This window comes from Copidosoma floridanum, unplaced genomic scaffold (genome assembly GCF_036245765.1).
Source record: "Copidosoma floridanum isolate Cflo_tuat_1 unplaced genomic scaffold, Cflo_Japanese_pri ptg000004l, whole genome shotgun sequence".
NCBI classification, from domain to species: Eukaryota; Metazoa; Arthropoda; class Insecta; order Hymenoptera; family Encyrtidae; genus Copidosoma; species Copidosoma floridanum.
The window spans coordinates 9902796-9926931 of NW_028321881.1; the positions used below are offsets into that span (position 1 = coordinate 9902796).

General features: G+C 35.3%; 1 protein-coding gene across 1 annotated transcript in view; it reads right to left on the reverse strand.

Annotated features, from left to right (window-relative positions):
* Positions 1 to 24136, reverse strand: part of shtd (anaphase promoting complex subunit 1) — a 901519-nt gene that overhangs the window by 865249 nt on the left and 12134 nt on the right. The gene's annotated exons all lie outside the window — the stretch shown is intronic.

Sequence of the window (24136 nt, forward strand, 5' to 3'; positions counted from 1 at the left end):
TTTCAAAAAGACCGATTGTCAACTTTTTGCAAACCGCTGAAAGAAGAAAAAAAAATGGTCCCTTCGTAAAAAAAGTTGGACGTGGCTGAATTTTTAACATATTACCACTTTTTAAACGGCATTATACTCATCGAAAATTATTCCATAACCTACTAAACCGTCGTTCCGTTAAATATTCCGGAAGTACGCGAAAAATCGATGTCAAAAACCGGCTATTTTCCATGGATGGTAGGCCATACCCCCTCTTTGCATTATAACTCCAGAGTTTGCGAGCGGCTCGCCGCGCCGCCACACTATGTTCTGCGATGATGAAATCAAAGGTATGTTTGTTCTAAATCTAATATCTTCAGATAGGAATAAGATAGAGGTCTGTTTTTTTTATTATTTTGTAGGTAATTGAATTCAGGACATAGAAAAAATAAAGTAAAGTCGTACGGGTGTCAACCTAACCTCAAAAAAAATGTAAAAGCCATATTTTTTGTTTAAACTTATAAAATTGGTTGAATTTAAAAAAAAATTTTTTTTCAAATACGACGTAAAAAAAAGTTTTAAAGCTTATTCCGTGCAAAATATGTCATAACAATTTAATGTGGACAATTTTTTAATAGTGAAGTTTTTGGTTTCATACCTGCCTGTCGAAAGCAATTTTGCGATCGATCTTTCTACCAATTCCTAAATTCTAACAAGGCTGAAATTGTGCACTTACCCCTGATTCTGATGATAATACAATTTAGAGTATTTAATATTATGGTACATCCAATATGGCTGCCATAACAAAATTGCCGACCACTTTTTTCTTCGGAATACCCTTGTCATGGGTATCAAATGAAAGGGTATTACGAGTAGGATTATTTTTATCATAATTAATTCAATTGAGGATTGTTTTTATTATTAACTTACTTAATACTTGCCAACATTTTTAATTTAAGAGTTTAACTAGCAAAACCTGTTGATATAGTTGCTAAAAAAGAGCAAATTTGCTGAACTCGAAATTTTTCTTTATGTTTTGCAGTTTATAAAAAAGATAATAAAGTAATAGAAAGTGTAACAAACATTCTAGCTCTTACTTATTGGCATAAAGAGTTAATAAGTATTCTTATAATCTGAGTCACCCGTATGTAACTGTATAAATCAAAAATATCTTGTAGGATTTGAATTTGTAATCTTCAATACGTATGTATGTATGTATGGATGTATGTATGTACGTATGTTTGAACAAAAAAATGGTAAATCACCTCATCTCATACGGTTTGTATGATAAAAGCAGATAATAAAAAGGTTTTTGACGTATAATGCGATTATTTATACAAACTTTTTTGAAACTCGAGTGGCAATAAAATATAAAAAATTTGCAGTTGGTTGCAATGCAAATAAGTTCTTTTGATTACTGTATGAATTTAAAGCGAATTACTATTACAGTATTTAATTTTTCATTCATCCAATATTAGTTTAGCATGCAAGTGATCAATATTATTAATTAACATTTGCTACATTTATTAATTGCTTACCTAATAAATAAATTTATAAATTGTTTACATAATTATCTTCTACCACAATGTTTTTGAATTGATATAATGAAAGACTTTTTTAATTAAAATGTTAATAGTACAGCTTTTCCGCAAATCAAATCAACTTGGGAATTAAAATTATTCTTTTTCTCTATTTTAAATGACCCGCAATTTTAATGCAAGTAGCGTTACATGAAAACTACCCTTTAACTCTTTTACAAGTTCTGTTGTAAGTACTCCATTAACACAGCTAACTGGGTTTCGTAAACACCACCGTAAATTGTAGAACCCCTTTATAAGAATATAAATTATATTTTCAGATCACAAAATGAAAATGACGATTCCGGAGACAGTGAAGATGATGAATTTTAAAATCATTGTCTTTGAACAACTGACTACTAAATGAGAGAAAAAAATATTACTTTTCATCGAAATATGTGACTTGTGAATGATATATGTTTAATTGTACATAATTTTTTAACTTCTTATTCGTTTAACTTAAGAACGAAACAAAAATTTAAGTTATTCTTCAGACAAGAAGTGTATATTCCATGATTATCCCATAAAGTTGTGCAGTAGATGGTATTTAGTGAGAGTGGGCATTAAATGTTTCATAATGAATTTTTAAACATACATACATACATACATACATACGTATTGAAAATTACAAATTTAAGACCTACAAGATATTTTTGATTAATACAGTTACATACGGGTGACTCAGATTATAAGAATACTTATTAACTCTTTATGCCAATAAGTAAGAGCTAGAATGTTTGTTACACTTTCTATTACTTTATTATCTTTTTTATAAACTGCAAAACATAAAGAAAAATTTCGAGTTCAGCAAATTTGCTCTTTTTTAGCAACTATATCAACAGGTTTTGCTAGTTAAACTCTTAAATTAAAAATGTTGGCAAGTATTAAGTAAGTTAATAATAAAAACAATCCTCAATTGAATTAATTATGATAAAAATAATCCTACTCGTAATACCCTTTCATTTGATACCCATGACAAGGGTATTCCGAAGAAAAAAGTGGTCGGCAATTTTGTTATGGCAGCCATATTGGATGTACCATAATATTAAATACTCTAAATTGTATTATCATCAGAATCAAGGGTAAGTGCACAATTTCAGCCTTGTTAGAATTTAGGAATTGGTAGAAAGATCGATCGCAAAATTGCTTTCGACAGGCAGGTATGAAACCAAAAACTTCACTATTAAAAAATTGTCCACATTAGATTGTTATGACATATTTTGCACGGAATGAGCTTTAAAACTTTTTTTTACGTCGTATTGAAAAAAAAATTTTTTGTCAAATTCAACCAATTTCATAAGTTTAAACAAAAAATATGGCTTTTACATTTTTTTTGAGGTTAGGTTGACACTTGTACGACTTTACTTTATTTTTTCTATGTCCGGAATTCAATTACCTACAAAATAATAAAAAAAACAGACCTCTATCTTATTCCTATCTGAAGATATTAGATTTAAAACAAACCTATCTTTGATTTCATCATCTCAGAACATAGTGCGCCGCGGCTGCATCCACGGAAAATAGCTGCTTTTTGACATCGATTTTTCACGTGCTTCCGGAATGTCAATCGAACGACGTTTCGGTTGGTTATAGGATAAATCTCGACAAGTACAATGCCGTTTGAAAAATGGCAATATGTTGAAAATCAAGCCTTGTACAACTTTTTTGCGGAGGGACCATTTTTTGCTTATTGCAGTGGTTTGCAAAAAGTTTACAACCAATCTTCTTGAAATGTAGTGTAGATGTTAAGGGTACAAGATCTACCTTGTATTCAATTTTTAAGCTTTAATATTTTAAAGAACTTTTATTCCCCTGGAGCTCATTTTGTTTGTCTTGAAATTGTGCATCTTTTTCAACCGTACAACTTTTTTCTCTAACTCTCCAGTTTTTTCTAGACGCGAAAAACCATTTTTGACTACATTTACCATTTTTTTGGGCCGTTAGCTGACACAATATGGAGTCTAAAACTATGAAGATTTCTTCAAAAATCGAATAACTACCACTGTGATTTATTTCGCGCTAATAGTAATTTTCCAAAATTAACCATGCTTTTCTGGTAATTCTATCCTATTACTGGGAGAGGACTCGGAGATGAGCGAGCTCCCGCCACTTGAGCTCGATAACGACGTGTCCAAAATAATTTTCGGTTAAATTAAATCAGGACTTTTCAAAGATGTCAAGAGCACCTTGTCATGAATTTCCATGAAATGCTCCTTAAATCTTGTACCTCCAGCAATCGAGTCCACAGAGACTGCCCTGTGGGACACCAGCCACTCGATCAAGCCAACCCAACGTTGACCCATCTGACAACTTAACCGCTTGAGATCTACCTGATAGCAACGACTCAATTCAGAGGCAAACAGAATCAGAGAAGCCCATAGAGCACAACTTGGACAATAAAATTTTGAAATTGACAACATCGAATGCACGTTTGAAATCAACAGCAACCAACAATGTAACTAAGCTCGAATCTAATCCTATCCTTAAATTATCTACAATATGTATTGAAGCTGTGTGAGTACTATGATTTTTGTGAAAATCAGATTGCTGTCGGCACAATATAAAAAATGACTCAAAATAATCCAAGGTCTGTTTGAGAGCCACAGCTTCAAGAAGCTTTGATGGAACACAAATCGAGCTAATAGGGCGAAAGTGACTAAGATCAGTTGATGATGGGTGTTTGGGTAGTGGCAAAACCAAGGCCATCTTCCACTAATGTGAAAACCTTCCTAACTGTAACGAACAGTCGAAAATATTTAACAGAACAGGTAAAACCTTGGCAACTGCAAGCATCAACGTGTTGATGGTAATACCATCTACCCCACATGCGTTAGACTTACTATTAGAAATGGCCTCCAAAACACCATCAGTCTGGACATGTTCAAAAAAAAAAACCTCTCGTCAAAGGGCAAAAGCACAAGGAGTATCGGTAGTAAGGCAGAAGCTGATCGAGGCGAAACTCCAACAAAGTGCAGATTGAGTAAATCAATATCAAAGGAATTAGGTGCAGCAACACTGGAGGATGGAGCAGCACCAATATCACGAAGACATTTCCACATTTTTGCTGGAGAAGAGCAGAACGTGAGTCTACGTTAATTATAATCATGTAATGCATTTCTCGAAAGCGTTTTAACTCTGTTACGTAGCTGTTTAAAAGAGTTGAAGTCGACATCACGTCGATGTCTACGAAACACTCGCCATTTAATGTTACGTTCTTTAATGAGTAACTTAATTTCTGGTGTCATCCAGGGACCAAATTTCCGACGAGGAACAAATGATCGTATAGGAGCACGTTAATTAAATATACGCAGCAATAAAAAAGTAAACAGGTTGACCTTGTCGTCAACATTAGCAAGTTGAGATATTCCATGCCAATCAACGAGACACAAATCAATGTTAAAAAGTTCCCTGTTGAAATGTCTAAAAAAACGGCATGTAATTTGCTGTGAAGCAACAACATTCAGCTGACAATCAATTTCAATCAACAAAATACTATGTCTGGATATTTGCGCAGCATCAAATTACCTACTAGTATAATCTAGTGCCCTATCACTAATACAGATGTAGTCAATAGTAGTTGCGGAGGTATTTGTACAATGTGTAGGCTGAAAAGGGACAATAAAGAGATTCAACGTTGTAAAGGAATTATTCAATATTCTTCGTGGAGTCAATGTACTATGCCAGTCAATATTTAGATCACCTAATAAAATCAAGGAATCAAAAGGCTTGACACAATTCATTATTGCATCCTCTACTTCATGCCAAAAACCACATTCGGGTTTAACAGAAACACATAAACATTTTTTACGGGAAACATTCAGTTCAAGTAACATAAACTCTGAGCGAAGTAAATACATACCTCTTCTAGTACAAAGAGCAACTATTCGCAACCAAATGGAATGGTGAATATAACCAGCAACGTCCCCACCCCATATGCCTAATCTATCGTGGCGAATAAGAGTATAATTAGTAATATCAAATTGATTGGAATGTTTATCGAGTTTAAGCCAGAATTCACATATCGAAAGAACGTGTAAGTCATGGTCAAGGATGATGGCCTTAATGTCTTGGAAATAAGGTTTAATGGCCTGTGCGTTACAATGTGCTAACCTTAGAAATTGATACCTAGAGAGAGAGAGGGAGAGGGAGAGCCTGACTTCTCAATTCAAATTCTTAAATATATATATATATATATATATATGAGTACCATAGAAACCATTAAACTAAGCACGTGTACTGTAATACTATTAAGTACCTATGTTTTTTGTGTATAGGTAATACACATTAATGCTGCGCAGAGAGAGTATCAGTATTCTTTAATGCGGGCGGTACCTAAACGTAACCGTGTCAGCTTACCGTCACTGAAACTAACGCCAGGCGCCACTCAGTGGGTCACGCGCTAAAATCGGGCAGCATACAGTGGGTCAAGGGACAGTGCAGCGGATAGCCGCTATGTTTAAGTCATTTGACTATATATCCACTATGTACCGCCTGTGCTGCCGCACTCGCAGCCACCTGCAAAAATAACCTAATGTATGTAAACAAAGCCAAATTGTATTTTAGAGGTATGAGCAAAATCGTTAAAATCAAATTAATTATTATTTCTCAATATTAAAACGATAAAATTTATATTTCTGTACAGGGAAAAAAGCACTATTTTATTAAAAAATAAGTGTTATCTTTAAAAATTACTCTAAAATCATGCCTGCTCGTAAAAGGTGTCTTAATCCATTTCGGAAATCAGCTCGCAAGAACATTTATCTTTAGTTAACCTATATTAAGTTATTACATGCAACTGTTAAAACAAAGAACTTAATGTATGTTAGACTATCTAAGTGAGGCTGATTTGAGAAAAGTCATTGATGATGTGAGAATTCAGTTTCCTGAAGCGTTAGGTAATAGTTTTATATAATCGGATTGTCGAGAAGAATCTGAAGTTCAATCTATCAAGAGCAAATCTTTAGGTAGTCAATCACAAAAAACTTCAACTGAAAGTCAAACACTCGAAAGTTAATCTTCCCATGAATATTTGACGCAATCAATGAAAAATGTTCTAAATATGTCTCCTGTACAAAAATATGAGTAAGCTCTGTAATCATAGCAAATAAACTTGCCATCCCTTGAGGTCATAATATAAATACTTGATTGCGCGCTTATTTAGAGGTTGTGAAGTGACTGAAACATTTTAAGTTAAAATAGAACGTACTTACCCTCTTGTTATAAAAATACACAATGTACTTTATTTACAAATAATTATAAGAATCTTGCAGATGTGATTAAAAGTCTTACGTCAAAAGAAAGTGTAAAGAAGTCATTACAGAAGTAAGAAAAATTTTTTTTTTCAATTTTGATGTTGACCCTAAATCAGAAACGATGAAAAAGCAGAGAATTTTGATGAAATTATTAGAAATATAAAAGATCTTATTAAATGAGAAACTAACGAGTAAATATATAAAAATTAATGCAAATAATTGATGTATTTAAAACTCATAATTTGAAAAATTTTAATTTTTTATTTTATTGTTACTTTTACAAAAAAAATTAATTTGTTATTTAGTAATTTGCCAAAAAAATGGGGTGAACCACAGATTAGAGAAATTTTCCATGTTAGACCAAGTTTCATTCGAAATACGAAAGCAATGCTAAAAGGAAAACGTTAATGTTAATACTTTTTATGAGAAAATAGAAAAATCAAAAAGATCTAGTGAAATGAAAAAAAAAGTTGTCAATATTTATGAACGAGAAGACAATTCTCGTCTATTTCCTGAAAAAAAAAGATGTCAAATCTGTTAATAACTTAACTGGAGAAAGGCATTTAGTGCCAAAGAAGTTAATATTGTTGAAATTAAAGGAACTATTTAAAAAATTTAAAGCAGAATATCCCTATCACAAAATTGGTTTAACATCATTCACTCTTCTAAGACCTCAACATTGCGAATTGGTTAGAAGTAGTGGCACACATACAGTGTGTGTTTGCACGTATCATTAAAATATTAAATGAATGTTGGACGGTGAGAACTTTTCATAAATTTGTTTAAAGATTAAAAAATTACTTTGGGAATAAAATATTAAAATAGAATACCATTTGAAATTTCTTATATTATTTAAAAAGTAATTAATTACCAATTCGTTCTCCTGTGACATACAGTATCTAGAGCCTTAATAAATTCGCGCCCAAGACTCACCTCTCGCGGCGCATGAACGGCGGACACAGAGTATGATGAACACCTTATGGCGGCGGGCCCGAGCGTTATCAGCTCTCCCGCTCTCTCTTTCTTCGATCAGCCTCCAAACCTAACGCTACGCACGCGACTGCCCTCACTTTGATCCACGAATAAACCGATATATAACCCACTTTCACGTGTATTCTATCCTCTTACGGCCCCAAGCTTCACGATTCCTACGTAACAGGAGGTTGTAGATAACCCAACCCCCAATTTTTGGAGCTCGACACGTGGCGAGTTGTGTACGACCAAGTGATAGGAAACTTTTTTTGTTTTTTTTTTCGTCGTCGAGAAGCACCTACAGTGCAGTGTAAGTGGAAATAAAAAGAATTATCGTAAAAAGAAAAGTGACATTAAAATAAAAAACAGTGAATGATAACAAGAAATGGAAAATACAATGTTAAGAAGACACAGGTGGCGAGACACGTGGGAAACGAGCACGTGTCAAATACCAGCGTAGGCGCACAGCAGCCATTCAGGAGGCCGGCACCGTCAGGAAATAAGACAAGGGAGAGCCAAAACACGAATCTACACAACACCACGCACCTTGTGATAGCATTATTTTTCTTTGGACATTTTGTTAACGGATACGGAAATGCTTGGGAACGTACTATTTACAATAGTGTCCAGGTAGATAAAATTTATACAAACGGTAAATAATATTACTGCTGGATGATATATTTTATCAGATAGGCCCATAACAAACAAATACAAGCAAAAAAAAATAAAAATAAAGAAATAATAAAAAAACAACAAAAAAAAACAAAAAGCAGTCGGAAAAAATTGAAAACGTTGTAGGTGGGGCGGTGGACCACTTAGCAGACGCGCAGGTCGTAACAGACGACAGTTTATGGTTGCAATTTTGCCACGATCCCAAGGCGGTCAAAGAATTAGAAAAGTCAAACAAGAAAACAAAAGACTTAATTGGAAAAATCTTTAAGGGCATGAAAATGGTCGTACTAAGAGAGAAGAAAAAAGAGGGCCCTGAGCAAACAATTAGAGGAAATGAAGCCTCAAAATCATATTTAGAGCCTTTGCGTAGTTATGATAGTGGAGAGAAAGGGAATGAGTCAGATAGGGGGCCCGTTGGAAATCAGCTTGGCAATTGGAGAAGGGAGACAGAGTTGCTCCGGAAATGGTCAGAGAGGGAAGGGGGAGAAAATGAAAGAGAATTTCACAACAGAGATAAAAGAAAAGCTAGAACGATGTGGGAGTTCAAAAATTTTTAAAACAACCAGGAGAGGTGGGAGCGAACATCAGATGGACCTATACACAGATCGCCGCATCACCAGGAGTACAAGAGGAATATAAATTACTAAATTAAAGAATTGAGTACAATAATCCCCACAATACCAATATTTACAGGGGACCCAATAAATCTAACAGCATTCACAAGGGTAGTAAGGGCAATAGGCCGGCAGGTGGACGACAGAGAGGTCCAATATTTTTTGGCAACGCTGTCCAGCAGGCTAAAAGGTTGAGCGGCAGCACATTTACACGATAGAATCACGCAGTTTAAGTCTACAGCAAAATTTCTCAAGGAGGTTACAGAAAGGTAAGGAGCTATCAGTAGCACAGAGACAGTTATGGCGAAAATTAGATCAGAACGGCAAAGGGATAGGGAATCTGTGAAAGAATACTCAGATCATATGCAAAAATTGTTTAACAGGGCCATGGGACTTCACGAAGGAACCCTTAAAGTTTCTGAAATGTTAAGGCAGAAATTTAAGAAAAATATCCAAAAAGAGGTAGTGACCCGATTTATATATTAGGCCTTAATCACCCATACAACCATGAAGTCTCAATGCATAGGCCCATAACTCTAACAAAGATTATTACATTGGCATTGAAAGTCAAAGATATGATGGTAATGAAGTCACCTTGAGTGGGCAGCAATAAATATGAGAGATGGGAAAAAGAATGTAACAAGAGGGAAAACAAAGTAAATAGCTGTAACTATTGTGGTTGAATTGGGCTCACAGCAGAAGAGTGTCGTTCATTGTGGCACGACATAGAAAAGAAGCTGCAAGTGAAGAAAGGTCGCGGTGAGGAGTCCAGAGCACCGTACTATACAAGGTACCAGGATAGGGGTGAAAAAAGAAGTGGTGGAAGATCGTATAATGATAGTGGAAGAAGACCCAGGGATTACAGATATAATAATATAGCTCAGGCAGAGAATAAATACAACTATGGCAGATATGGAAGAGATTTTGAAAAATGATATGCTTATTGCGAAAACAATAATAATAATAATAATAATAATAATAATAATAATAATAATAATAATAATAATAATGATAATAATAATAATAACAATAGTAATAATAAATATTATGAGCCGAACGGCAGAAATTACGGCAAAAGAGACAGTGGTAGGAATGATAGCCGAAAGAATTATGGCTGGAAAAATAACGAGCGTTATGAGCCTAGACGTACAAGCGGGACACAGGAAGCGAGGGAGGCTGAACCCAGACGGGGTAATATCTCAAGTAAACAGAAGCCGAATTTTTAGAACGATGCTCGGAGTAATCCCCCAACATCGAGTATTAAGAAAAAGTGGCTACATATTGTGAAGGACGAAAAGTAAACGATGGAAAAATTGGAGAGAAATAAGAAAAACCCATACAGTCGGAGGTGAGGGGAAAGGAGATAAACAAAAACAAAATTTATACTCGTCAACAAATCGAGCCAAATGTAAAAAAAAATCTAAAAGATGAAAATATATCGATGGGAAAAGAGGGAAAGAAGGAAGTCACGACAGTACTAATTAATTATGCAGCAGTAGGGCACAGACCGCCAACAGTAACGCTGGAGGGTGAGGATTTCCGAAATAAAAGATCAGATGTCTATGCCAACACAAGTGCTGAGATCTCGATACTAAAAGAAAATTGTATAAAAGAAAATTCGCCATGGGATGACAATGTAAACGTAAAAATAATTGGAATAACTCATGGAGAACGTGAAACGAAAGGCACGGTGGACGCAATGATCCACGGTATGAAGTGCACCTTTCATGTAGTCCCACAGGATTTTCCGATCGAAGTAGACGGAATCCTTGAATGGGATATGTTTAAAAAATACAATGGCGAGGTAAGCGCAAGAACAAATACCCTTAGCCTAGGTGGTGTGGAAATCCCATTGAATACGGCAGACTATTTCGAGATAGCAGCAAGATCCAGACAGGTTATATGTGCAAAAGTGAAGGAAGAATTCAGAAAGATTCAAGTTAGATTTGTGCCACTTCAAGACGTGGGAGAACGTGTGCATTTTGGAGACTTTTAGGGAACTAATATACGAAATGTGTGAATTTTTCAAACAAAAAAAGGAGAATTACAGTACCGGAATTGGAACTAATAAAGTGCGAAGAAGTGAAGAAAAGGGAAATAACTGGCAACGTGGGGGACGGCACCAGAGAAGAAAAAATGCATTTGTGGGCTTGCTCAAGGAAGACAAATTGGAAGAAAAAGGAATAGAAAAAAAATACAGGCTGAAATATAAAAGCGTAGACGGAGATAAAGAAATCGACACGTAGGCGGAAAAAGACTGCGACATAAAAAGTGTTAAAGAAAGAATTGAAAAAATCATGACACTGATCGATACTCAGAGCTGTAATGAAGAAGAGTTACAGTACGTAAGAAAATTAATATCGATGAATAGATTGGATGGAAAACCGTTAAAAACGACTCATTTCATTAAACACAAAATCGAGACTACAACAAATAAGCCAGTCGTGGTCAGAAGATATGGATATCCACCCACGGTAAAGGAAAACATCAGGAGAGAAATTCAAAAATTGATGGATTTGGATATAATAGAACCGTCAACGTCCCCATATAACTCAAATATATTGATAGTGCCTAAGCCGCCAGGACAACACGGCGAGAAGAGGTGGCGACTAGTCACGGATTTTAAACGGCTGAACGAAATAACAGTTGGAAGCTGTTACCCACTACCCTTTCAAAGCGACATATTGGAGCACTTAGCGGCCGCTAAGTACATCACAGTAGTTGATTTGAAGAGTGGATTTCACCAGATCAAAATTTAAAAAAGGAACGCGCATAAAACTGCATTCTCGGGACCCAACAGGCATTATCATTATAAACGTATGCAAATGGGGTGCTCAAAGTCACCAAATACATTCCTGAGGGCGATAACGTTAGCTCTAGCCGATCTACAAGGGCAAGAAATCGAAGTATACATGGATGACATCATGGTGTTCGCAGCAACTCTCGAAGAACATGAAAAACGCTTCAAAAAATTGATAGAAAGACTAGCAAAAGCAAACATGACCATAGAGCCAAGAAAATGTCAATTTTTGAAGAAAGAAGCAAAAGTCCTTGGTCACGTGATTGGAAATGGTAAGATAAAGACGGACCCGAAGAAGATCGAAGCCGCAAAAAAATATTTAAGACCGACGAATACAAGGAAAATTAAGCAGTTTCTTGGATTCGCAGGATATTACAGAAAATTCATAAAAGGTTATGCAAAGATGACGAGACCACTCTCTATAATGACAAAGAAGAATACGGAGTTTAACTGGGACGAAAAACAGGAAGAGGCCTTCAAAAAAATACTGGATGCACTATGTTCAGAACCTGTATTAACAGCACCGGATTTAAGTAAACCTTAATTGTAACAACAGACACGTCGGATTATGCCATCGGGGCAATCCTTAGTCAGGGAGGGAAAGGTAAGGATAGACCGTGTAAATATGCGTCACGGTGCCTTAAGGGTAGTCAACTTAGATATCCAACGTATGATAAAGAGTTGCTAGCAGTAGTTTTTGCAAAGGAACAGTTTAGACCTCATCTGCATGGCAGGAAGTTCACTGTGGTTACGGATCACGAGCCGTTGAAACATTTTAACACGTACAAAAAAACCGACATTCGGTTAAACAGATTAAAGGCAGAGTTATGATTTCGTGGTTATGATTTCGACATCATTTATCGCCCAGGTATATCCTCTTTCAAAGAACCCAGTTGTAAAAAAGGGCAAAAAGAACCCAGAACTACCGCGAGTAGAACTATATCAAATGGCAGATAACTAAGAGAAGAAAAAGGGTGTTGTTAGTGATGGCCCAGCAGCGCGTATATTCAAAATTAGGGCAAAATCAAGAATACGGATCGACAGTAAGTTAAAGAAAGTAGTAGTGGAATCAGATTTAGATTCATCACATAAAAAACCCAGGAAGAAAAAGACTGAAGTGGAATTGTGTTCGGAGGAAGAAGCTGAGGAGAAACAACAAACTAAAGAGAAAATCTTATCACAGGGGCCACTAAAGAATAAATTTGGGCACATGAAGAAAGAGAAGGGCTGGATAAAAAGGGTAAAAAAAAGAGCACACCTTATGTTGTCATAGACCACCAAACAAGGCAAAAGCAAAGGAAGAAAAGACAAAGGCAGCTCGACACTCCAAACAGAATAAGACAGAATTTTTCTGTCACTCTAGTAAAAAACACACAGACTGAAGAAAATATAACAGTGAATTGGAAAAAAAGACCAGAAGTTAAACACAATAATTTGGAGGAAATTGTAATATGCTCGAACGGATTAGAGCATAGGAAAGAGAGAGATGACAGTAAGGAGAGGAGCTTAAAAAGTCGTAGTACTTCGGAGGATCGAATGTCCGGGGAAGAAACAAAATCAGAAAATCCACGACAAGAAAGGCAAAAAAATCTAACTATTCTGCAAAAAGGATCCAAAAAAGCTAAACGACCTTACCAGCATGTTACAAGAAAAGACAGATAGACTCAAAAAAAAAGTTTTTGTCGACATCAGAAAAAGAGAGGTAGAGGGAAAACTAGGAGTCAGAATAGATGTATGGGAGGTAGAAGATAGCAGCAGTAATTTAAGTAAAAAATATGATTGAAACAAAGAAAAAGAGGAAACAGTAAATCCGGAAGATAAAACAACAGCTCATGTTGTTTAACAAGTTGACGTCAGTAGGTATTATACGAGATCTAGCAATACTAAGCGCATCACAGTGGGACTATTTTGCAGAGCAGTTTGAAAACACCTTCGAAAACACAAAAATATCGGCGGTGTTGTACTTGAACAATTTAGTAGTACCACCAGTGGAGCAACGATTTAATGTACTCAAAGAATACCACGAGTCATCGGTAGGAGGCCACAGAGATATGAACCAGACTTACAACGAAATTGCCAAAGATTATTACTGGCGAAATATGCGACCGGACATACGTCGGTTCGCGTTAGGTTGTGAATCATGCCATTCAAAGAAACTTGTTAGAGTAAGAACAAAATAGGCTCTAGTTGTAACAGATACACCAGCTAGGCCATTTGAAAAAATATTAATTGATTTTTATGGCCCGATAAACAAACCATCGGCTCATGGCAATAGTCACATATTGTCAATTCAGGACTGGCTCACGAAATATATAATTCTTGTACCAGTTAAAAGAGCGACGGCGTTAGAAACAGCAAAAGCACTTTTAAACAGAGTAATTGCATACTTTGGCGTCCCAGAGGAAATGCTGTCAGACAGAGGTGCACATTTCCAAAACAAACTGTTGGAAGAGTTTGCAAGAGTATTTAAAATAGACAAAATAGGAACAAAAGCCTTCCGTCCACAGAGTAACAGCGCAATAGAACGAATGCATCATATATTAACGGAATATTTAAAGGCAAACGTAAATGAAGACGACTTTTAGGACGATCATTTGAGCATGTGCATGTGCGCTTACAATTCGACAAAACACTCAGCAACAGGGATAACGCCTCAAGAAGTATTGCTAGGCTACCCAGCCAGAATCCCATCTAGCTTCAAGAAAACAATGAATGAATAAACGTATGATGAATATGTTGAGGACGTAATAAAAACAATGACGTGAGGACGTAATAAAAACAATGACGCGGCTAAGTACAATAGCAGCCATGAATCAAGTTCAGGCAAAGTACGGGTCCAAATATTATTACGACAAAAAAATTGAACATAAGATTTTTCATGGAAGGGAAAATAGTCTATTTTCTTAAAGGGCCGAGAAAGAAATATGAGGATCACTACGAAGGACCGTACGAAATCGTAGGAATAAATTACAAGAACTACCATATAAAACTGAAACGTAGAATGAAACAGTAATTACACACGTGGATAAAGTCAAGAAAGCATTAAAAAAAAAAATTTGTGGTTTTATTTATTTCTCATTGTTTATTACGTTTAGGATATAAATTATTCTCTTTGCTCGAAAATAACGAATGGATTAACAATGCAGGTGATAAGAAATCGCTTTACAAACAGTACCTCTTGAAACTGGTGTACATTGATCCAACAGAAAAGTGTTTTTCTCGAAAATGTAAAAACTGCCCACCAATTGACGACTTAAGACAACAATTACAGCAAGTTTTTAATGGATCATCAATGACTAAAATTTCATATAAATTTTGGTGTGTTGAAAAACGATGTACACTACTGAAAGTAATATACAATATTGAAGACTTTATATAGAAGTTAATTGAACGTTTGGAAAAACTGGTGCCTAAAGACTTTGATTCAAAATCACAAAGTAAATTTTATATTTAACTGAAAAATAACTTGAAAGAAAACGAGTTTTTTATAGCGCTTGACTTTTGGCGAGCTGAAAAATATAAGCATGGTTTTCCTGTCAGATTATTTATCCTACACATAATATAGTTGCTGTCTACATGTTTCAAATAAAAGTAATCAGTTATTTAAGGAGTATATTCACAAGGATTAATAAGATTTTTTATGTTTCTGATGGCACTCCACAACATTTTAAAAATAAGAATGCTTTTAAAAATCTATCATTGCATCATGAAGATTTCGGTATCCATGCAGAGTGGCACTTTTTTGCTACCTTTCGCGGAAAAAGGCCATGCGATGGATTAGGAGCAACAATCGAGTGCAATGCGTCAAGAGCTAGTTTGAGAAATCAAACAATTTTGAACGCTCTCTCTTTATATAAGTAGGCTAAAGATACGATGAAAAATGTTGAAATTTTTTTGTGCCACTAGACGAGTACTTGACTTTCTCTAACTTTCTTAAAAAAGATTCTTAAATCTAAAGACTATTAAAGGTACTTTAAGTTATCACGCGTTCATATCCTGCGAATACAATAAAAATTTTTTTGTTAAAACCATTCTAACCTCAAATCAAAGTAACCCAATTATAATCTTAATGAAAAAACTCTTATGTCTAATTATCAAATTCTAATTATAAATATTACCCTTTCATGTCTCTTTTTAGTCATATCACGGATTATAAAATGTAAGAAAAAACAACCTTTCGTGTAAATGAAAAACATTAATGCTGAATAGTTGTTTGGTAAAAAATTAGTTTTGATAAAAAAACTTGAATACTACTTTTTTCAACGTCTGAAATTTAATTTTTTCACCTGAGTCCCAATTAAAATCCCTATTTTTTACAACTGTTTTTTACGTTCAATTTCCCGCTCTTTGCAATGATGGTGAACTCAGATTTTAGCTTACTTGATGGGATAACACTGAAAAATCGATTTTTTTCAATAACATCAATTTTTTACAGTATTTATGCAGATGGGACAAAATAGACATTACCATTGGAAAGAGTAGGAAATTTTGAGTTGGCATACGGTTGAAAAAAAAATTTTAAGTATTATTAGAGCTATGGTAAGAATTTTTGAAAAAAACGCATAATTTACGGAACAGTCCATAACTATGGCTGCACTTGATATTTTTGGCTGAAAACAGATGAGTTAACTCAGCAGGTGGTAGAAAGTATGTGGTTCAATTTTGAGCAAATTCTGAGACATTGACTCAAAATCAATCACAGAATTTTGGGATTTTACTTATGTATAGATTTAAGCATTGTAAAATATATCTATTCATGGTGAAATGACTTAAACATGGCGCAGCTAATCAGAACCGCACTTCACTATACGCCACACTGTCCCTAGACCTACTGTAGGGCGGCACGAGATTTAAAAATAGAAACACTCGTAAGTAGAATAGAAACGTGATTTATGACACTAAAACGAACAACGTACGCATACATAATCAGTAACAAGTGACACTAGACGAGCTAACCACAAAAACAGTAATAAACTCGTATCACGCCAAAGATCTGCAAAAGCGGAAAAGCCGAGTTGGGTCATGGCCGATAAGATCCCTTAATCCTGTAACCGAGTTGGGTCCCGGTCATTAAATGTCGGTACCGAGTTGGGTCCCGGTCATTAAATTTCGGTACCGAGTTGGGTCCCGATCATTAAATATCAGTACCGAGTTGGGTCCCAACACTGGAGTCTAGTGATTTTTGCCTAGTTACTTGTTTATTTTTCCGATAACAGCAAGTATACAGTATGCTATCAAACAAACACTATTTTCTTATATATTGAACAGTGTTAGTCACTATCATGGCAACAACAAACCAACACTACCTTACATAGTAAACACTACAATTATACTACGATTATCAGCTGACTGCCGTTAGTCGTCAACGTTGCTTTAAAGTATTACTTTAATTAAATGATGGTCTCAGTGCACATTATAAAGACGTACAATCTGAAATAGGAAAGTTTTTGAAAACTTTCTTTGGTTTGCCTTTTCTTGAGCCAAATGATGTAAGTGACTGTTTCACCGACGATTTGATAGCTCTTATGCCAGAAAATAGTAAAGTGGAAAAATTCTGAGACTATGTGCTTGATAACTACATCAAACCTGATGCTCCGTCGAACAACTAACGGTTGTGAGGCATTCCATTCAAGATTCAATAGTATGTTCTATACTCCAAGGCCAAATATATACATCTTTATAGAAGCACTACAATCAGTTCAAGCTGAAGCTTATGTTAAAATGCGAAGTGCTAAAACTAAATCAACAGTGACTCATGACAAAGAAATTTTTTAATACAAAAAGATGCAACAGTTTCAAAGTGGATCTATAACTCGACTACAATTTGTTCAGGACGTTTCTATGAAGTTTTTACCTATCTAGTACACCGTGACTATACTATACTTGGCATTTTTATTCATGACAAGGAGTCTCCGCATACAGACAAATTTACGTAAGCCAGTATATGCATATTGAAGAAAGACAAACACATTTTTAAACACGCTAGTATATATATATATATATATATATATATATATATATATATATATAAGTTACCATTTATCAAGATATATATATGCTGCCAGTCCGAAGCCTGAATTAAGTGTGACGGAAAAAATAGCGTTTGTTTGAAAGCATATCCTATATTTTCTCTGTTGCTATAAGAATGAAAAAGTAACTAGGCAAAAATCACTACACATGAGTGTTGGGACCCAACTCAGCACCGACATTTAATGACCGGGACCCAACTCGGTACCGACATGTAATGACCGGGACCCAACTCGGCCCTTTTTCTCAGTTTGGGACCCAACTCGAAAACTGCAAATGTTAAGGATGATCTCTGGGTCCAGTGGTTCTCCATCAAAATTGATGTAAGTTGAGAATCTATTTTTCGTTGCATGAGCAGACGATGCGCAGACACATAAGAAACTTGGCGACACTGCAACATCTCGCCACCGATCTTACTATATATATGTACTCTGGCCGTTAGGGTAAGGTGCCTCGAGGCTAGTATAGAGACTTTCTGCTTGTGTTTACATTTACAATCAGGTTATGTATACGACAACATAAATGCCGAATAAAGTAAGAAATTTAAAAAACGGTAGATTTGTTAAGAAAAAAGTAGCAATTACAAAAAAGTATCTCGATTGTAAGGGCATACGCATGATAGAGTATAACGTTTTAGCAAAAAATCTAAAATCTTTTAAGCGTCAAAATATTTTGAGTTTACAAAACACCGTTGGAGAAAAGTTCATCGAAGTCCAATCTTTTTTAACAATCGAGTGTAAAGAATGTGAAAACAGTACAACAGTACACACTGCAAAATTGGATAATAGTATTTCAAATATAAATACGTCGTTGGTCCTAGGTAATTTTTAAAATTAATTATTGTTCTAAATCAATGTAAAAAACAAATTGGTAGTTAATAATTACTAACGTATTTCATGATTTTTAAAATATTGGTTTTAGGAGCTGTGCATTCAGGCGTTGGTCAGACCACTTTAAATAAAATTTTGGCTTGTTTAGAAGGTCTAAATGTGACCAATGATTTGTATAAACATTATGAAAGTATCGCTGGAAAGCTATAGAAAAAGAAGCTCAAAATAGCTGTAAGAGAGCAGCAATGCAAGAATGTAAATTGGTAATATCTGAGATCAAGGGGTTGTGTGAAGAATTTTTTTCACACAAGATTTTTTTTTTTTTTTACATTTTTTTTTTGCTGAATTTTTCAGTATAAATTTTATTTTATTTCATTGTGAAGTGAGGTCAACTAATAAATTTTATCGTCACATTAATATTGTATATTATATGTGCTTCAATTATGATTCTTATTTCCAATTCAATTATTCAAACCAATTTATTTTATACATACGAACATGTTATTCGCATTTTAATTCTACAAGTTAAAAATGAAATTGATACAATATGCTTGAAATATTTCCAGTTTCAATACAAAAAATGTTTCTTATTATTACAATATCTAAAATAACTCCTTCTCAAATTTTCCAGACCTTCTGCAATTTATGCTGAGATCTATCCAAACATGAATATTCTTGATGCCTCCTTATCTTTAAAGAGAGGGCCAAGCCCGAATAGTTCTCCTTTTGATTCAGATTTATCAAACATAATTAATATCATCGTTTCTTATGGGGTGGAGTAAGCGTGGGACTAGCCGCAGCTACGATAGCTTAAATGGCTATAGCGTTATCATTGGATTTCTTTGTGGAAAAATACTTGACTATGTTACAAGGAATAGGAAATGGAATAAGAATAGGAAAAGACGATCCAAACACAACATTCTATAAAGTAGCAGACAAAAATCGTTTGTCAAGAAATTTCAGTAACGAGTTATACAAAATACGCAATTCATTAAGTCAATTGAAGAGGAATGGAGCAATTGCGCATATTAAAAAATGTTTTAAATACGCCGCATTCCAGAACAAAGGTAAAAGTGAAGACTTGGCTGAAACGATAAGAACGTTGCTAGATCATTTATTTGCAAGACACCAGACTTGCGGAATGTGGTGCAAATCAATCACAAAGCATACCGTACAGTTTACAGATGAAGCTTTATATAAAGCACTAGTTAAAAGTTTTCGCAAAATACTCGGCCAATTTGCATAAATTCTCAGTGGCTGCCTCAAGTCAAGCGAATAAAAGCTTTAACAATATAGTTTCACACAAAGCCCACAAAAATATATGCTTGAGTACAAGCGCAGCTTGAGATTTTAGAGTTTTTGATAGCGTGTGCTCAAAAAAAGATGGTGAAAGTTGTATTATTAAGTATAAAAAACTATTAGTCTTGCCAATTGGTGATAATACACTTAATTACGTCAAAAGAGATAATTCAAGAAAATTCAAACGCGCACAGAAAATCAAACAAATATATTCTAAATTAAGAAGGATAGAATTGCAAAGAAAAACGAGAAAATTTAAAGAAAAATACAGAGAAATCAGAGGGTATTATGTACAAAAGTGGATATGGTTTTGCTACTCCTATCGAAACAATCTGTGTCAGCGGAGAAGTTGAAAACCCAATTCGAAGCAGTTATGATATTATCTACTTCGATCTTAAAACGACTTGATTACAAGGCAATGCTTTTATCTTGTGTTACATCCCAAGTCGAAATTTAGATGAGACGTATTGTGAATATAAAGCAAGCTCATATGACAAAAGCAGCTCGTACGTCGTTTATGTATGAGCATGTGCGTTTTAGCTTTAAGGTGAATGCTTCATAATATGCTGACATAGAATGCAGCCAGCCTCATTGTAAAAATGCATGTATGTATGAATGAATAGTTACTTGCTCTTTAATTGTTTGATTATGATAATGTATACTAATTAGAATTTTCAATACACATATTACTTCATTATATTCAAAATTGAGTGTAAAATCCTCAGAATGATTAATTTCGAAATTTGTAAACTTACTGTCACAACTGAACTTCTATTTGGCGTTTTTATATTGCTGATACGAGCTTTTATCATTTTTGACCCAAAAACTCAATCGCACTAGTCTGAAAATACGATTGGTACTGTTGTATTATTATTTCCTAAAATGTAAAATCATAACATGTAACATCATCGTGCTACTGTCAACGCAGTCTGCAAGAACATCGCTCAGTGGTTGACCTAATTCAACCAAAGGCCTCTTTTACTCCCTCTGATGCTTTAAAAATGCACCATCAAGAGGAAAAATCGCTCTCTTTACGTCTGTGACCTGCCCTCTAAAGTTTTAGTCAACTCTTGATCCTCGCGACTCGTGAGTACCTTATACACGTAAGGCATAACGTGTTGGCTGAGGCAACTCGAGTGCGTATCGAGAACATTAATAGTATCGGACTACGCTAAGGAGCGAGGTACAGCAAAGGAGGCCCGCCGAAAGTGATTCCGACGATAGCAGAGAAAGCAAAAATCGAAACATCCTACTGGCCACGAACTCGTTCATGTAGTTTAAGGAAACACTGACGGTTACAGCACGAAGTATTAGGGAACTCCGAAGCAGCAGTAACAACAATCAGTGATAGATATAAGTAAAATATCAGTAATAAAATTAACGCTGAACCTTGTTCAAGTGACCCGATTAAATTGTATCTAAAAGAACAAATTATTATTAAATAGCTTTAATAAAGAAAAACATTAACTACCCATATTATTTAAGACCATAATCCGAACGAGTCCGCTCATTACACTTGCAAATTGCTGCAAAAAGCAAAAATAATTTATTTGACGTCTACGTTTAATCGAAAAAAATAATTTCTTTAGGTGCTTCCAAATCAACGGGCCTTATTCACAGAAACAATCATTTGTGTTCACGAAATCGACGTCTTGAAACTGTGACAATGACCAAAGCATTGAGTTCATTTAGAGATTTTTTATTTTCGCAATCTCCCAATGAAAATGTCTTATGAGAAGCCCACAATGCGAGCTTTGATTCTCCTCAATTGCTAAAAACTATTTACAACAACAACATGATTGCTGATTTCAAAATGATTTAAGAATTTTCAGACACATTAAAGTTACTCAAAAAATTTCCTGAAAGGATAGGGACTGGCAAATCTACTTTGGAAAAGTTAGCCAAGGGTTTTTTACAAGTCAAAGATGTAGCCAATTTTCACGACACTACTTGTGATGTTACAGTATTGCAAAATCTCATGATTGTACTTGACTTTGAAAATCAGTTATTTGATAATTTCAAAACGATAGGAATGTGCTAGAACGAATAATTGGGATCGAATACAATTAATGACAATTTGCAGTACGTATCTGAATTACATAATGTGATCTCCACAGTAATGCTCAAAAGACTTGCGCTACACTGAATTAGTTATTAATCTCCATTACAAATTTACAGAGATAAAGGAGGTAAAGATATAATTATTTTTCTGAACTTAATGACCATAAAAAAGTTACAATAACCAAAGATAAAAAAATAATAACGGCAGTCTGTGAATTAAAAAAACATTTATGTAACTAATATTTTTTTGTATTTATGAAAATGTTGAATACTCAAACAAATTATACAAAATAATGTGTTTCTATTATTTTTGTTTTTAATTTTATCTTACTAATATATACAGCAAAGTCGCTAAAACCGTTGTAATCGCTAACCGCGAAAACTACTAAACCGATTTGGCTGAAATTTTGCATACCGATTCTTGACACTTCCTAGATGGTTTTAGTATGGTTTTCATCTTGAAAAATTTAATAACAATAGCAATAAATAAGCTCAAAGTTTTGCAAAAATACGACAGCTTTTCACTTTAGTTCAGTAGGATCCGCTAGGTGGCGTCGACATAAAATCGAAGCTACCTGCAAAAGAATGAAATAAATGTGGTTATAAGAGGCCGGAGCGTCGTAGTTATTGTGCAATCGTCGACTGACAGTTCATCGAGCTGCATTGAAAATGTAGCTGGAGTCGTGCAGCTTGGTAACATCATTACCGATGACGAACTTCTCCGAAGAGGAAGTGATCTAGGTGTTCACTCATTTCACCTGGAACCTTCAAGATTTATGAGTGCCACTAATGAAAAATTGATTCTAATCGATAACGTCTCCAGCAGAATACCAGGAGACGTGTCTAGCCAGAGCATTACTTGCTTTAACACTTCAGAGCTATGTGGCCGTACCACAATCTGGCCTGGTGCCGTCAGAGAATTTTCACTACAAATATAAGCCAGGGAAGACAACCCTAAAGAGTACGGGCAGCCACAACTGCCAACTTCTTAGTGGTCGTTCCAACGGCATACCTCCAGAGAAGGTATCCTCCAGGCCCACTTTCCCGACTAACGATGAGCGGTGGTTATTCGGGCAACGACCTGAAGACGAGATATATTTAGATCAGCGGCGTATATCTCCCTCATGAACGGCCTCCGTACACAGAGACTCCGAGGGTAAGAGTCAAGCTACCCACAGCAGGCTCTCCATCATCAAGCATGATAATAAGGAATAACTAGAAATTTTATCACTGGCATTTTTCAGGGCCAATATAAGTATTTACGTTCATTACTTAACCTTCAATCTCATCGGTTGTTTAAAGGACCCCCTAAGTTTAAACTACCGTGCCAACAAATACATTCTTACTAACATTTCCGGAAACATTATTCTTCGACTAAAAGACTACGTAAATCCGGCCACTATTAAACCAAGTCAGTCATTCACTGGCAGACGTCACGAGCAGAGTTGTTTGTCGCAAGGCTGGTAACCCCGGTGACCAACGACCCTATATTACCCCCTCGACTCTAAGCATGTAACCAGGAATCACCGATCCTCTCCAAGATCTGCGCTGGGCGTACCTAACAGCTATCAAGGAAAAAAAAACTTGAGCCAACGAGAGTCTCCAACGGGCAAGCATCATGAACCAATCTCTACTAATCTCTCCACCTTAGATCATCAAAACAACTGAGTCTGCAAAAAAAAGGTGCTTTAGACACCAACGGCTTCGACGTTATGCCAGGAGACCTTGGGAAAGAGCACTAAAACTAGCCCCAATGCTTCGGACTTAGTAATTTTTCTCCCAATCAGTCTGGGTCTTCAACAGCAGGCCATAGAAGATCACCCTGAGGTATCCAGGCAGTCACATTTGCTGTAAACTTTAGTCAAGAAAGAGTTCAATTTAAAAAACTCACCGGTCTTTTTTAGGACAATCGGACATCGAACTACCTAACCAACAAATATATTAGAACTTAACAAAATTGACAGAAAAAAGCCTTTAGGGGTCACAAAAGTCGCAAGAGGGTGAATTAGAAGGAAAACTTCAAATGTATCTAATGAATACAATTTTAGGCGTCAAGAAACTG